This window comes from Gopherus flavomarginatus, chromosome 6 (assembly GCF_025201925.1).
Source record: "Gopherus flavomarginatus isolate rGopFla2 chromosome 6, rGopFla2.mat.asm, whole genome shotgun sequence".
NCBI classification, from domain to species: domain Eukaryota; kingdom Metazoa; phylum Chordata; order Testudines; family Testudinidae; genus Gopherus; species Gopherus flavomarginatus.
In genome coordinates this window covers 41893014-41910879 of record NC_066622.1, presented here as the reverse complement: position 1 = coordinate 41910879, position 17866 = coordinate 41893014, and the positions used below count along the sequence as shown (strand labels likewise).

Below are 17866 nucleotides of genomic sequence, written 5' to 3'. Positions count from 1 at the left end.
AGGTGACTTCTGGGTATTCATCTGGCTCTATCAATCTGTTTTTTTACTTCAGCAAGTGGGTTTTTGGGGCTACACCAGTGTGACAAACTTTTTTACTGGTGACCCCTTTCACACAGGAAGTCTCTGAGTGCGACCCCCCCCCATATAAATTAAAAACACTTCTAAATATATTTAACACTATTATAAATGCTGGAGGCAAAGTGGGGTTTGGGGTGGGTTTTGGGGATTGAGACCCCACATGTAATAACCTCGCGACCCCCTAAGGTGTCCCGACCCCCAGTTTGAGAACTCCTGGGCTACACAGAGCTCTTCCTCAGGTCTGGGAGAGGTATTCAGTGACACAGCTAAAAACAAGATGGAACAGATAGTTTAGCATAAGTAGTTAGCGCATATTCAAGGAACCATTCAAAGGAGAAGGTGAATGATCCCTTAAATTATGTGCTAACTACATGGGCTAAACTATGTGTTCCATCTTGTTTTTAGCTGTGACACTTGGAGTACCTTTCCCAGACCTGAGGAAGAGTTCTGTGTAGCTCCAAAGCTTGTCTCTCTCACCAACCGGAGTTGGTCCAATAAAAGATATTACCTCACCCACCTTGTTTCTCTAATATCCTGGGACCGACATGGCTACAATAACACTCCCTTTTTGTGAGTCAGCGATATTACTAATTTAACTTTTAGTTTGAAAAAAAAGAGAGAAAACTGCTGGGGACAGACCATTTATCTATTAATATGATCAGCAATTGCTCTTAAAGATGACATTGCTATTGATTTGATAAACTGCAAGGGATATTACAATACAAGAAAAATGCATAAAGTGTTTTAGGCTTAATTGTCATTGACCAAAGCCATGCTTTCATACTTTCCTCACAGTGATATTTCCTTGTAGGTAAGTATTGTTTGCTGAAGAGGAAGTTTTTCACAGTCAGTTAAGAGATTTCCACATGGAAGGACTATGGAATAATTTCAAATGATAAATCCTGCCAATCTCTGAATAATTTAAAACAATATACCATGTAGCTTGTAAGTTGTCGGTCTACTAGCATTTAGCAGACAGAACTTAAGAATTTCATTATAATGTAGTTTACTGTTGTGAATACTGATGTTCTTAAATATTTACATCCTCAGCTACTACATACAATTAAGAGTACAAGTATTTTTCATATTTTTCCTCTGAGTACTCATATTTTTCCCTATTGTTCTTCCTCCTATTACCCTTAGCATCACAAAGTTTTCTGTAGCATAAAGGAGACATTGCATCTATAAAATTATTCTAACAAAATTGGAAAGGGAAGAAAGTAAATTTTTAATTAATAACTTTATAGTTATTTATTATGCTAATGCATAAGCTAACACAGAAACATAATAGTTTGTTTCCCATATTTACTAATGGTATAACTTTTTCCTATCCCAATGAACAACAAAAGCATGTAATACGCTCACTGCTACTGAATGCAGTAGATCTTTGTCCAGAAGGCAGGAAAAAGGGGAGTGGGACAAGAGGAAGGACCTACCTGAGCAGAGCAGAGCCAAGCCAGGGGCAGGAATGGCCCAAAGTGTTTTGCTGCCCAAGGTGGAAAACATTTATGCAACCCTCCCCCTGGTCTAAGCAGCTAAGCCATGCATGCATGCATATATAAACAATAAAATAAAATAAACAGAAACAGAAACAGCCAGCTAACCAGCCTAGAAATGACCCAGCCAAAGGAGGAACAGAAAGTGCTCAGACAAGGTGGGGGAGGTGGAGGTATTTATACATTGTGCATTCTGGAAGGAATGCTTTCATAAGTCAGCAGCACCCTCTAACACCCATGGATCAAAGGAAGACTACTTTTTTATGATCTGCAGTAGGCAATGCCCTAATTGCCTCTCCCACAAGGGGAGAGGCAATTCTCGATTTAGTCCTGAGTGGAGCGCAGGATCTGGTCCAAGTAACTATAACAGGACCGCTTGGAAATAGTGACCATAATACAACATTTAACATTTCTGTGAAGAGGGAAGAACACCTCAGCAGCCCAACACTGTGGCATTTAATTTCAGAAAGGGGAACTATGCAAAAATGAGGAGGTTAGTTAAACAGAAATTAACAGGTTACAGTAACTAGAGTGAAATCCCTGCAAGCTGCATGGACACTTTTCAAAGACACCATAATAAAGGCCCAACTTAAATATATACCTCAAACTACAAAACACAGTAAAAGAACTAAAAAAGAGCCACCATGGCTTAACAACCATGTAAAAGAAGCAGGGAGAGATAAAAAGGCATCTTTTAAAAAGTGGAAGTCAAATCCTAGTGAGGTAAATAGAAAGGATCATAAACACTGCCAATCAAATTAAGTGTAAAAATGTATTAAGAAAAGCCGAAAAGGAGTTTGAAGAACAGCTAGCCAAAAACTAAAAAGGTAATAACAAAATGTTTTTTAAGTACATCAGAAGCAGGAAGCCTGCTAAACAACCAGTGGGGCCCCTGGACGATTGAGATACAAAAGGAGCACTTATAGACGATAAAGGCATTGCAGAGAAACTAAATGAATTCTTTGCTTCAGTCTTCACGGCTGATGATGTTAGAGAGATTCCCAAACCTGAGACATCCTTTGTAGGTGACAAATCTGAGGAATTGTCACAAATTGAAATGTCACTAGAGGAGGTTTTGGAATTAATTGATAAACTTAACAGTAACAAGTCACCGGGACCAGATGGCATTCACCCAAGAGTTCTGAAAGAACTCAAATGTGAAATTGTAGAACTAGTAACTATTGTTTGTAACCTGTCCTTTAAATCAGCTTCTGAACCCAATGACTGGAAGATAGCTAATGTAATGCCAATATTTAAAAAAGGCTCTAGAGGTGATCCCGACAATTACAGACTGGTAAGTTTAACGTCAGTACCAGACAAATTAGTTGAAACAATAGTAAAGAATAAAATTGTGAGACACATAGAAGAACATAAATTGTTGAGCAAAAGTCAGCATGGTTTCTGTAAAAGGAAAGCATGTCTTACTAACCTATTAGAGTTCTTTGAATGAGTCAACAAACATGTGGACAAGGGGGATCCAGTGGACACAGCGTACTTAGATTTTCAGAAAGCCTTTGACAATGTCCCTCACCAAAGATTCTTACGTAAATTAAGTTGTCATGGGATAAGAGGGAAGATCCTTTCATGGACTGAGAACTGGTTAAAAGACAGGGAACAAAGAGCACGAATAAATGGCAAATTCTCAGAATGGAGAAGGGTAACTAGTGATGTTCCCCAAGGGTCAGTCCTAGGACCAATCCTATTCAGCTTATTCATAAACGATCTGGAGAAAGGGGTAAACAGTGAGGTGGCAAAGTTTGCAGATGATACTGAGCTGCTCAAGATAGTTAAGACCAAAGCAGACTGTGAAGAACTTCAAAAAGATCTCACAAAACAAAATGGCAAATGAAATTTAATGTGGATAAATGTAAAGTAATGCACATTGCAAAAATAACCCCAACTATACAGAAAATATGATGAGGACTAATTGAGCTAAAACTAATGAGTAAGAGATCTTGGCATCATCGTGGATAGCTTTCTGAAGATGTCCAAGCAGTGTGCAGCGGCAGTCAAAAAAGCAAACAGGATGTTAGGAATCATTAAAAAAGGGATAGAGAATAAGACTGAGACTATATTATTGCCCTTATATAAATCCATGGTACACCTACATCTTGAATACTGCATACAGATGTGGTCTCCTCATCTCAAAAAAGATATACTGGCATCTGAAAAGGTTCAGAGAAGGGCAACTAAAATGATTAGGGGTTTGGAATGGGTCCCATATGAGGAGAGATTAAAGAGGCTAGGACGTTTCAGCTAGGAAAGAGGAGACTAAGGGGAGATATGATCAAGGTATATAAAATCATGAGTGGTGTGGAGAGAGTGAATAAGGAAAAGTTATTTACTTGGTTCCCATCAAATGAAATTAATGGGCAGCAGCTTTAAAGCAAATAAAAGGAAGGTCTTCACGCAGCACACAGTCAACTTGTGGAACTCCTGACCTGAGGAGGTTGTGAAGGCTAGGACTAAAACAGGGTTTAAAAGAGAACTAGATAAATTCATAAGCCAGGATAGGTAAGGATGGTGTCCCTAGCCTCTGTTTGTGAGAGGGTGGAAATGGGTGGCAGGAGAGAGCTCACTTGAACATTACCTGTTAGATTCACTCCCTTTGGGGCACCTGGAATTGGCCACTGTCGGTAGACAGGATACTGGACTGGATGGACCTTTGGTCTGACCCATTCTTATGTTCTTTTGGGGCTGAGAAGGAATTTTTCCCTCATTGGCAAATTGGCCAAGGCAGTGTAGATTTTTTCACCTCCTCCACAGCAAGTCAGGAACCAGGTGACATAGGTAGGAAGCGTAACCATGCCTTAGTGGGTCACAACTGAGGATGCCAAATTCAGGACAAACTGCTGAGAAACAGGGCAAACACAACACAAAACTGGTGGTTATTCTTTTATAAGATATATCAAACCAGCCACAAAAGTAAACTCCTGTTTCACCACATTGGCTAACAACAAAACATAAAGGCAGTTTCCTCAGACATTCCAGTTCTTATATCACCACCAAAACACTGGGTTCAGAGACGAGTGGTTCTTTACAACCAGTTGTCATAAACAGATAGCTAAGGGTTAATGTCTCTTTCACCTGAAGCACCTGACCAGAGGACCAATCAGGAAACCGGATTTTTTCAACTTTGGGTGGAGGGAATTGAGTGTTTTTGTCTTTTTTTTCTGGCTGCCTGCTTTCTCTGAGCTTTGGAGAAGTAGTTCTACTTTCTAGTCTTCTGTTTCTAAGTGTAAGGACAAAGAGATCAGATAGTAAGTTCTATGGTTTCTTTTCTTTGGTATTTGCATGAATATAAGTGCTGGAGTGCTTTGATTTGTATTCTTTTTGAATAAGGCTGTTTATTCAATATTCTTTTAAGCAATTGACCCTGTGTTGTATCATCTAATACAGAGAGAACATTTGTACTTATTTTTCTTTCTTTTTATATAAAGCTTTCTTTTAAGACCTGTTGGAGTTTTTCTTTACTTCAGGGAAATTGAGTCTGTACTCACCAGGGAATTGGTGGGAGGAAGAAATCAAGGGGAGATTTGTGTGTTGGATTGCTAGCCTGACTTTGCATTCCCTCTGGGGGAATAGGAAGGTACTTTTTGTTTCCAGGATTGGGAACAGAGAGGGAGATTCACTCTGTTTGGATTCACAGAGCTTGTGTCTGTGTATCTCTCCAGGAGCACCTGGAGGGGGGAAGGGAAAAAGGATTATTTCCCTTTGTTGTGAGACTCAAGGGATTTGGGTCTTGGGGTCCCCAGGGAAGGTTTTTCAGAGGGACCAGAGTGCCCCAAAACACTCTAATTTTTTGGGTGGTGGCAGCAGGTACCAGGTCCAAGCAGGTAACTAAGCTTGGAGGATTTCATGCTAACCCCCATATTTTGGACGCTAAGGTCCAAATCTGGGACTAAGGTTATTACATGGTGTGCAGCTGGTGGGACTAGAATCCAGAAGCCAGTAGGAATATTATATTTTTCTTTTCTCTGCTAAGGGCTTTTTAGCAGAGAGAAACAGTTGGTTTTAAAAGGGAACCAGAGAGAATTTTTTTTTTTCTGCTCTCTCTGGCAGTTTGTGGCTTGCATGTTAAGCAGAAGTCGTTAAGGACTATTAACAGTCTTTTGTCACACAATAGCACTCCCATTGAGAGTCGTACCAGCACTTATAGGCATGCAAATAAAGTGGTTTTTCTGGTTTCCCTTCATTGAACATTAGCTAGAGAGAGAAAAGGAAAAAAGCACTGTTGCTAGGCAGACTCCAGGAGGGAACAGAGCCTGCAGTTCAGAAGATAAACACCGGAGGGCACCCCAACACAAGAAAACAGGAATCATGACTTCTAAGGCAAAAATTGAGGCCCAAGAGCAAGTCAGAGAAGCTGAACACAGGCGACAACTGGAAATAAAACAAACAGAGATGGAAATAAGAGAAAGAGAAAGAGAGGCGGCCCACCGCCGAGAAATGGAAAAGCACCAAAAAGAAATGAAAAAATCCGGTTTCCTGATTGGTCCTCTGGTCAGGTGCTTCAGCTGAAAGAGACATTAACCCTTAGCTATCTGTTTATGACACCAGTCTCATCGAATAATAGTTTCTTCTGATCTCAAAAGACCAGCCACACACCCAGGTCAATTTATAACTTAGAGCTTACCCAAAAATTATGCTGATGCCAATCTTTTAGTATCTAAAATCTAAAGATTTATTGAAAGAAAGAAAGAAAGAAAGAAAGAAAGAAAGAAAGAAAGAAAGAAAGAAAGAAAGAAAGAAAGAAAGAAAGAAAGAAAGAAAGAAAGAAAGAAAGAAAGAATTGGTTAAAGGAATCAATTACATACAGTAATTGCAAAGTTCTTGGTTCAGGCTTGTAGCAGTGATGGAATAAACTGCTGGCTTAAGTCAAGTCTCTGGAGTACATCCACAGCTTGAATGGGTCATTCAGTCCTTTGTTCAGAGCTTCAGTTTGTAGCAAGGTTCCTCTAGAGGTAAGAAGCAGGATTGAAGACAAAATGGAGCATTTTCAGGGCCTTTTACAGCTTTTGCCATGTGGAGGGCATCCCATTGTTCTTATTGTGGAAAATCACAGCAACAAGATGGAGTTTGGAGTCACATGGACAAGTCACATGTTCATGCCCAATTTCCTTCAGTCATTGCAGGAAGCCATTACCTACACTTCAGAAAGCATGTTTACATGACAGTCCACTCAGTGTAGATGGGTGTTTCCCATGGTCCATTGTCAACCAAGTGTTTCTTGATGAACCACTTAATTTGAACAGTTCCTTAAGATGCGCTGGCTAGCTCCGTTACCTCAGGAGCAAACATTTGAAATCCAAGTATAGAGCCAATACTTTTAACTTCATATACAAAAATGATACGTGCATACAGATAGCATAATCGTAACCAGCAAAACATAACCTTTTAATAGACACCTCACTAGACAACCTTTGCGCAATATTTGCTGCAAATATGTAACAGTGGTTGCAACAATGATCTATATGGTTATGTTTTAATTAGATAACATCAAAGGAAGGTTAGGTCCAGATGTCAAAACTTAATAGATGGCAGGTGCCTAGTGCAGGTCCTTATCACAGAGGATATATAATTCTGTGATAAACAGGAGCTGGAAGTGGATTTAGAGGAAGGCATCCTCTCGACCCAAGCTGGAAAAGAGGGGGTTAGGACTCCTAACATCTGATACATTGGGGAGAAAGCCCCTTTCTTTTCCAGACTCCCATCACATTCATACAAGGGAAGAGTGGTGGTGCAATGGGCTGGGACCAGGCTGGGAAGGGGGAAGACAGACCGCAGCCCTCCCATATAGGTGGAAATGATTAAGGAAAGAAAAATGACCTGCACTGTACGATTTACTGCCAGGTATTCCCAGATACGTTAAGTGAATACAACTGCAGCCCAATTAAATCATATGCATTATATTCTGTCTGACTTCCTGCATAGCTAAGACATTCTGAGATACAAGAGGATCAAGAATACTTTCAGAAATGTATATTCTGTGCAGGCAGCTAAATAAACATGCACTAGCCAGCGAGGGGACTAGACACATATGTCTCTTAGTTAGGTTGCTATATTTCCATCAGGGCAAGCTTTGCTGGCTTGCATAGTACCCAACCTCTCTGGCACAATCTTCAGTACTAAGATCAATTCTATCTGTGCAGATGGAAGTAGGTCTTTTATGCTCTCTTTCTCACAAATACAACCATACACCACATAATAGGATTTAGTCTAAATTCTCTGAAATAAGGCAGATAGCCACAACGTTATTTAGTTTTCATGTAAGAAGCTCTTAGCTATTTCCAAGGATTTATAAATACCCTCAGCAATACAGTATTTAAAAGACTCCTTGTTGTTTAAGTAACGACTGTTTTACTCTCACAAAAGACTCAACCTCAGCTGTCCTAGAATCTAGAAACCTATGTCCCATGCTGAACAATGAGCCAAAACATACTTTCCATTGCTTAGAGAGAGAGAGAGAGAGAGAGCTGAACAATTTGAAGCAATAAGCTTATGTAATAAGATACCTTTAACAACATTTTTGGTACAGCTAGTAGGTACAACTCCAAGTTGTATCACAGCATACAGTAACACCAGAAACATCTGATGGAAACCTAAGCACTTGGCAAAATCCTACCCTTATCTGGGAGAGCCAGACAGGACGCTGGGGCATAATAGTGCCATGTGTGTATTTCAAAAACACATACTATGCCTGCAATGCATGTCGATTTAGGAAAGGGTACCAGAAGATGTTGCCCACTACTCATTTGAGCATGAGCAATGGTTACACACAGCTAACAGTTTAACATCAGCTGAGCAACTAGTCAAACAGGCATGGGAAGTACAACAAAAGTCTATGTGCAACCTGGTTATACCTTCTAATAGTTGAAGTAGTAGGACAGAAACTGCTTTGCTACTTGCATGATAAAAAGGCTTCTGATACCCTCTTTCCTAACTCAGGTTATACAGCAGAAGGCAGGATTTGGTCCACAGATTTTAAATATACATACGTTTTCTATATCCTCTGAGCTACAAATTACAAAACTTTAGTAATTCTAGAAATGGGGGGAAGGTGAACTCATTCATTCACAACTGCTGCTTTTCCATTTCCTCAAATCCATGTGTATTTTCTCTAAAAAATCCTGTTTATGTTTCATGCAAGTAATTAAAAGCAGTTCAGTGCTATATAGAGATAATGAACATAAATATAAAAAGTAAACAAACACTTAGCCATCTCTGTTTTTTAATATGACAAGAATGAACAAGTTCCAGATATTTTTAAATAAGTTCCTATATGATTTTTTACCACACTGAAAAACATATTGAAGCAATCAAAAAAATGGTTACCTACCTTCCATAACTTTTGCTCTTTGAGATGTGTTGCTCATGTCCATTCCATTCCAGGTTTGTGTGCACCCGCATGCATAGTTGTTGGAGACTTTTGCCTTAGCGGTATCCACAGGGCCAGCTGTGGTGCTTCCTTGAGTGCCGCACGCCTGCGGTGGTATCTCAGGCAGCACCGGCCCTACACCCTCTCAGTTCTTTCTTGCCGGCAACTCCAACAGAGAGACAGGTAACGGAAAGGACATGAGCAACACATCTCGAAGAACAGTTACGAAAGGTAGGTAACCATTTTTTCTTCTTCGAGTGCTTGCTCATGTTGATTCCAGTTTAGGTGACAAACTAAGCAGAATCCCGGGTGGTGGGCTCGAAGTTCACTGATGTGCGGCTTTTAACACCTTTCTTCTGAAGCCAGCGTCGTCTCGGGCTTGCTGAGTAAATGCGTAGTGCGACATGAAAGTATGCACCAGGTGGCAGCCCTGCAGATATCAAAAATTGGCACATGAGCCAGGAAGGGTCCTGCCAATGCCTGTGCTCTAGTTCAGTGGGCTGTTATGACCACCGGGGGAGACACCTTTGCCTGATCATAGCAGAACCAGATGCAGGCTGTGATCCAAGAAGAAATTCTCTGGTTGGACACTAGATGACCTTTCATCCCTCTCTTCCACCATGACAAACAACTGTGTTGACTTGCAAAATGGCTTGGTCCTCTCGATGTAGAAGGCTAGCACTCTTCTGACATCCAAAAAGTGCAACCTACATTCCTCCTCAGACTTATAAGGCTTTGGGCAGAAGACTGGCAAGAATATGTCCTTGGAAGTGCGTGGGATGGAGGACTAAGTTTGCCAGATGGCTTTGGCAATGTTCAGGACCCCTTTGTGCACTGGGAGTGTGACACGTGCAGAGGAGGACACGGAGAGTACATTGAACAACATGTCCGAGTGTTCTGCCATTTCCTCTGCCTCAAGGCCCTAGTTGGTGGCCACCCATAGGAGCAGTGCTTAGTGCTCCCTAAAGTCATCTGGAGGGCTAGCCCAGAAGGACCCCACCACTGCCTTGTCTGGAGAGGAGGACGACGACTGCACCATTGGGGGAGGGCCCAGGGCATCTATCCCCACAGGGGAAGGGGATCTCAGAGTGGGCACCTGATTCTCCACCACAGCACCTGGGTCTGGCAGCTAACTGTTACCACAGATGACCGGTGCCTGGAATGGTCCGACCGGTGACGGGAGTAGGAGAAGCAGCTCCAACCTGGGGAGCATCCCCAAGATCTCGGTGACATTGACCATCGACACAAAGATGACTGGTGCCTCCCTCTAGGTGAGGCCTGATGTGAGGGTGGACAGCGAGCGCAGTGCTGGAGACCTGTAGCAGCAAACCAGTGACCTGGGCTGATGCAGAGACCAAGGACATGGTGACAAAGAGCTCTGCTTTGGCTCTGCAGACCGGTGGCACTCACTCATCTTCTGGGAGGCCTTCACAACTGGCTTGCCCTCAAAGGGAGCCTTTACCATGTCCATCGCCACATGTGGAGTTGACTGTGACAGGAGAGTCAATTATTCTCTGGGCCAGGAGCGCCGTTATTGTGGATCCCCAGAGTTGGTGGCGGATCCCTTACGGGTGTAAAAGTCCCTTCGTGGCATGCCCCCTTGCAGCTCCGGCATGGGCAGGTAGGCTGAGCGGGATCGTTTGCCCTATGCTCCTTGATATGGCTTGCTCGGTGCTGGGTCCTTCTTCTTAGCCTTCTTCTTAGGTACCGGCGAAGGGGATTGGTGCTCGGAAGAGCCCGCTGCCAGGGCTACACTATGCACCAAGGCCGAAGTGCTGGGCATTAGGTCCAGCTGGGCCAGTTCTGAGGCTGGACGAAGAGTGGACTCCATGAGTAGGGCCCTCAGGTGAATGTTGTGTTCTTTCTGTGTTCTGAGACTAAAGTTCTTATAGATGCAACACTTCTCTTTAATGTGTGATTCTCCCAGGCACTTCAAACAGCTACCATGTGGGTTTCTAACAGGCATAGACCTGTTGCAGTCAGAGCAGGGCTTAAAACCCACAGACCCGGGCATGCCCCACCTGGGGCAAAGTCCCACTGGGACCCTACCTGACTAACTACAGTACCTAACAGCTACTTACTAACTAATCTACTACAAACTATATACAGCTGGAACACAAGGTTCAAGAGTAGGAGAAAAACCACTGACCACTTGCAAAGCAAGGGAAAGAGGCACTCTGATCAACTACCATAGCCGGTAAGAAGGAACTGAGAGGGCATAGGGCAGGCAGCGCCTGATATACCAACGCATGAGTGCGGCACTCAAGGGGGACACACCCCGCCCTACAGATACCGCTAAGGCAAAAGTCTCCAACAATTGTGCAGACACCTAGAATGGAATTGATGTAAGCAAGCACTTGAAGAACAACTAAATTATTCAACCAAAAGGAAAGCATAGGGCTGTAGGTCAAACTCTGCAATTAGAGACAAGATGGATGAAGTAATATCTTTTATTGCATCAACTTCTGTTGGTGAAAGAAAGAAGCTTTCAAGCTTACATAGTCCTGAAGAAGAGCTCTATATAAGCTCAAAAGCTTGTCTCTTTCTCCAACAGAAGTTAGTACCATAAAAAAATGCTATCTTGCCCAGGTACAACACAGTTCAAAACAAGCTCTGAGATTGTCAGTCCAAAATAATGAATTACCAAACAAGAGTTTGGAGCAACCACCACATGCTTCAGATATCGCACATTTCACAGGACATCCTGAAATTCATCAGATTTATTCTCAGTGAGTTTGTCAAATAAATGCCCTCCCTTTCCTACAATGCAGTAGGTCCCCAGAATGTCATCTTTTCTCCAATTAAATAGCAGTTAAGATGGAAAAATAATGTTTTGACATCTCCCTGGATGAAAGAACTATGAAGGAAAGTCGTGGTGAACAAATTAGGGGATTGGTCTTTTTTGTTTCTTTTCCCAGAATCATTTTTGGAGAGAGCTTTTGACATTGATGTGAATGTGAGCTGCAACAAGCCTTTAGCAAGGTAAAGTTTCACATGCAGCTATCTGAATAGGGGATTTATTTGCATCAAATCTTAGATGTCTATATTAAAGGCTAGATAACCTGAATCAATATTTGGAAGTTGTGAACCTCTTATATGCAATGACTTTGTATTTGAATGGACAGGCTTAGGTCTTTACACAGACAGCTTACTGGTTCCAAATGCAATCCATTTGGCTATTTCTTTCTGCCACCCTGTGACGGGGCAGAGTGGACCCACACTGGTACCGCAGGAGTTAACTCTTCCTTTCTAGCAGAGGAAGCCACGCCCCGGAAGCGCTGCTGGGCATGCTCCAACTGGAGAACAGATATAAAACCCCGCAGACCAGCTCAGTTGGGGCTGACCACTGGAGGAGAAGGATGCATGTTGCCAGCTCCTGAAGAGGAAGAGCCTGCGCGCCGGGATCCAGGAGTCAGCCAACCAAAGACGCTACCTGAGACCCCGACGGAAGATGTCACAGGGAAGAAACAGACTGGAGGACCCTGCGCCACAGATGAACTGGTACTCACGGTAGGAAGTGACCACGGGGAACTCTAGAGACAAATGGCGTTAGAGCTTTATTAATGCTCTTCATGCTGCGGGCGGATCCCCACTGAGTGAGTGGCAAGAAGGGCTTGCCACTACCAGGGCCCTGGGTCGGGGCTCAGTGGAGAGCATGGGCCCGAGTCCCCCTACTCCCTCACCCCTGAACCATGAGGGATCCTAGAGATTCTGGCCGCTAGGCCACACTACCCCACCTGTAAGAGGGGTTGTATAGACTCTGGCTGCTAGGCCACGCTACGCTACTCATAGAAGGAGTTGTATAGACTCTAGCCTCTAGGCCGCACTACCCCGCTTGTAAGGAGGGGGTGTGTGGACTCTGGCTACTAGGCAGTGCTACCCTGCTTATGAGAGGAGGTTGTATGGACTTGGGCCGCTAGGCCGTGCTACCATGCTCGTGGCGGTGGGGGGTATGGACTCAGGCCGCTAGGCCACGCCGCCCCACCAGACAGAGCCAATAGGGGGAAGAAGGCCGGGAGGCTGTAATCGCCTGCCCGAAGGGAGGCAGATATAAGGACTGGAGAGTGGTGAGGCACCAACACCCCATCCCACCCCTGCCACAAAGGGGCGCTGCGGTGCCAGGCTCACCACACCCCCTCTCTTGGAAAGATTAATATATCTATCCTATGAATAGACTGGAATTCCAACAACTCCTATACCCGCAAATGCTGCTAAGGCCTTGCTTCTAAAAGATGTAGTCTCTGGAACTTATGCCTGTTCAGAAACCCAGAAGAGCCATTCATGTGCAACTTATTTAGTGGGTGGACTAGATGAGGCAGTTAGCTGGTCTCCTGAACCGTTTACAGAAAAATACTATTTCTAAGTATGTGCCTTTTGGAAAAAAGCCTCATCTTGAAACATGACTCTACCTCATTTTGTTTAATTTTGGGAAGAGTGCCAGCATTACCGGAGAAGGAAAAGGGATGTTTTAAAAAACTTTAATTATTCATAGGGGAGGCTGTCTGTAAACTGTGCAGTTTCACTAGTATACACATTTTATTTGTTAAATGGCCAATTTACTAGATTATGGAATGTCCATTTCCAGTTGGGGATGGTAAGAATTTAGGTTGATACTGGGCAAATCTCTCAAATCACCACTCAATATTTAATTTCATGCAGGACAATGGTTTGTCATTGGCCTGTGTATTTATGAACAACTCATGATAGCGAGTCCTATTTTTAATGCACTGCACCAGGTTTCTTCATCTTTTCAGGTTGGTGACCTCTTATTCAAAGTCAAAAATTTTTATGACCTGCTTACATTCACTATAAAAGTAAGAATAAAATATGTATCTCTGATGATAATGATAAGTTTAAATAATGCAACTACTGCATTTGAACTCAGAAACTTTGAAGGTTATAGCCACCCAAATGTTATTCTGGAAATTTTATTTTATTTCTTTAAGAATTAAACTAAATTTTTCCAACACCTCACTACCTCATTTATTGTCTTTGTGCAACCTACAGTTCAGAAGCACGACACTAGATTCTGAATTGTCTCTGAATCTATTTATCTGCAGCTATTTGTCTTTGGGCACTTTGGTTTGGCTAAGAATTTAATTTTTGACATTTGAAATTAAAAATAATAATTTAAACTTCATATAAGACATTTCCATACATATCATAACACCCAGGGAGCTGATGAGATCAACAAAAATGCATCATACACTTTCAATGCAATAGTAACAAATCTGAAACATCTATGGACATATTAAACTATATCAGACAATTTTTAAATCACACTGTTTCAAGCTTAAATATTCTGTGCACATGGAGACTAATCAAGCTTCAACAACTATGCTTTAACAAAAAATCTTTATGTCCAAGAAAACTAAATAAAAAAATTTCACTACTATGCTCTCTTTTAAAGCTCCTAACATGGAAATAAGTTCGTAGAAAACTAAAACAAAAACATCTGCTGTAAGATTGCTTTTTCAAAACCAGATGCTCATTGCTGCAAATTGGTACTGTCATTGCCAAAAAACTTAAATCATCCCCACCCTTTCATTCAAACAGCTTCAATCTCGCATATTTTAACGTCTGCAAATCTGAAATTTAATCTTTGCCTGTGAAACAAAATGACTTATAAATTAAGAGAGCAAAAGCAAATGTTGAACAGTGAAACAATGTACATAATATATACTAGCAATTTCCTAAAGTTATTAATCCTAGACATATACCTATCTTCTAAATTGAACTCTGTTCTCAGAATTTAAGAAAGTGTTGTTTGTTAGGAAGGATGTGGTATAGCATGACCCCTTGGGGAACCCAAAGCTCTCACAGAGAATTCTCTAAGTGTAGTTCTTTGTATTAGTGGTGTTACTGAGCTTCTATTCTTCATGAGCCTTTGTCCATTTGGGGATTAACTTTCTAGCTCTCAAATCTCAGTGCAGTTAGGCTTGCTATCAGCACATATACTGGAGAATTTACAAAATCCCTACATGTTAAAAGTTATAGTTTAAAAACAGATCTGGAAAAAACAAACCAAAACACAATCTATGAAAAGGATGGTAACAAATATCACACCTTACATTTAACATCTGGATAAAGCTGGACTTCACAGCTACTTTAAAACATCAACTTTAGAAAGAATGGACAAGAGCAGGGACTGACTGGGAGTCTCAGCTCTGTGCCAATCATTTCTCCAGCCAACTGGTGGTCTAATACAGATCATGGATATGGGAGAACTTCCTCTAATGCTGCTACAATGCTGCTCAAAATAGCTAATGGGAGAAGATGAATGTGCTGATCAGGGGCCACATCAACTGAGCCCTCCCTGCAGGTCTGGGGCACTGTTTAGCCCTCCCTGCAGGTCTAAGACAGTGGGAGAAGCTTCAGACCCCACTTCTTTCCCCCCAGTCAGCCTGCAGTCGAACAAGATAACCCACTGAGCATGGGACTCCACTCCAACCCTGCTCAATTCTTCAGCTAAGCAGAAGATGCAGTGTAAATACAAGTATCAGAGGGGTAGCCGTGTTAGTCTGGATCTGTAAAAGCAGCAAAGAGTCCTGTGGCACCTTATAGACTAACAGACGTATTGGAGCATGAGCTTTCGAGGGTGAATATCCACTTCGTTGGACGCATGTAGTGGAAATTTCCAGAGGCAGGTATAAATATGCAAGCAAGAGTGAGTCAGGCTAGAGATAACGAGGTTAGTTCAATCAGGGAGGATCAGGCCCTCTTCTAGAGTTGAGGTGTGAACACCAAGGGAGGAGAAACTGCTCAGAGCTTCAGTGCATCTGCAAATTTGACACCATCAGCTCAGGATTTGGCAGGTTGCAAAAGTCCATCCAATAAAGGCAAAATAATGCTGCTTCTGGAGTATGAACCCAAGAGGTCCAAAATTGGGTGTGAAGTCTCCTCCATAGCTATTGATGCCATGGCTACAATCTGTTCTGTCAGTTGATGAAAAAGAACTATATCTTCTGAAGGGGACAGAACCATTGAGAACCTCACAATGTAATCTGGGAGGTATGACACTCAAACTCCAGGTGTGTTTCTTATGTATGTTCTATCAACATTGATTTCTCCTCTTCTGACAATGTACCTGGAATATCAGGAGATCTATCTTTGTCTTACATCCTATCGTTCAATACAACATCTTTGGATCTGGAGGCTGAAACACCTCTCTTATGGTGATGGAGATAGTTTTTTTTGGCTAGGCTTGTATGTCATGGGAGTGCCCTGCAGAGGGTCAATAAGGCCATTTTATCCACAGTGGAATCTGCCATTTTGGTCAGAATGACATATTCAGACTCTGGTGATAAAATTTTTGTTGATAAGGATCCTCCTCATACTGTCTCCTTATCAAAGGTCTTCCCTTATGGTGTGGTTCCTGATCTGGCTCTTGCTATAAAGTCTTTCCTCATGGTCAGTTCCTTAAATTGTTCCAGAGGATATGGCATTGAGGAACACCTGCCCCATGGATTAGCTTTGGATACAGAGGCTGACAATATCAAGTAACCTCTGCTCTTGGTCTTGGGATCAATAGATTTCAGATTAGAGATAGAAAGTTGGCACTGCAGAGAGTGGCATTATTTTCTCATAAGTATAAAGCAGGATCCCTTTAAGATGTAGGCTGAAGGTTTCAGAACTCTGTGGCTTGAAATTATTCTTCAGTCTTTCCCATACACAGATTCCAATGCCAAACTGGTAGAGGGGATGCCTTTCAGTTCAAGTGTGTTGATCCTTCCAAGAGAGTTCCCTAACAGTTGTTTTATTTTGCCCCTTTCTGGGATCATGAGCTGCCTACCCATTCTTAGAAGATTCATTCCCAACTCTATACAGAAGCCCATTGCCTCTTCATATGAGCCATGTATACTCTGTAGAGAAGGGGAACTCCTGGGGCGTATTGGCTCAGAATACGGGCTAGAGAAGGAAAATGGGTATAAATGGAGCCTATACGTACAAGTAGTATCAAAGACATTCCTTTCTTTTTGGGCTTACATCAAAATTAGGGCCCATCCCATCCCTGATTGCCAGTTCAGAGTTCACCTATGCTGATCTACCCTACTCCTTTAGGTAGTTATGATATCCATTTAACAACTTGTTTCTCTATATCTTGAAGTTTCTCAGGGTGGCTATATGTGAGTATTTTGCAGAGTACAGACCTCTGCTGTTTCAAATCAGCAGTTTCTGAGTTCACAAAAAAATAAACAGTAAATAACCCCCAATACATTATGTAATATTAAAAAAGAACTTCTTTGTATTTGAGAGTTCATATCAGAATACAGACTGAAAATCTAACTAACTCTCATGATTTGAATAGAGATAGGACACATTTCATGTATTGCAATCATTGTGACCTAAACTCAAGCCAAAGGTGATTTAAGAAAATAAGTCACCTTCAAGCCAACACTAAGTTTCAGCTTGAAGTACATCTTTGTCTATTTCTTTGCAATCTGACTGTAAAATAAATTAGTAACAAAAATTTTCATGGAATTGAAATTAATTGTAATAAAATTAGCAAATTTGTGTAGGAAACACTAGATTCCAGCCTAATGATATTGGACTTTCCAAACAGTAAACAAACAGAAAAAAAGGGAAAAAAGTGTTCGGCATGATCACTGAAACAGCTTTCGGTACATAGTGTTAAATTTAATCTCCTCTTCACTCTTCATGTTAAGGAAATTCCTACCTCACCTCAAACCAAAAATAAAGAGAGAACAAGATCAAACCACATAAACTTGACCAGGGTTACAAAATATAGCCTTATTTGTATCCAAGATAGTTTGTGCAACAAAAAGGAACACATAATTTTAATCTACCCTGCAATCTTCTATAGCAAATTACACTTCAAGTGCAGTGCTTTATTACAATTCAAAACGACACAGTCCTTTCCATTGTAGATTTTAAGAGAATCATATCAGATCTT

The 17866-nt window shown here is 41.8% G+C and overlaps 1 protein-coding gene across 2 annotated transcripts in view; it reads right to left on the bottom strand.

Annotated features, from left to right (window-relative positions):
• CENPP (centromere protein P) overlaps positions 1 to 17866 on the bottom strand; it is a 294323-nt gene that overhangs the window by 167191 nt on the left and 109266 nt on the right. The gene's annotated exons all lie outside the window — the stretch shown is intronic.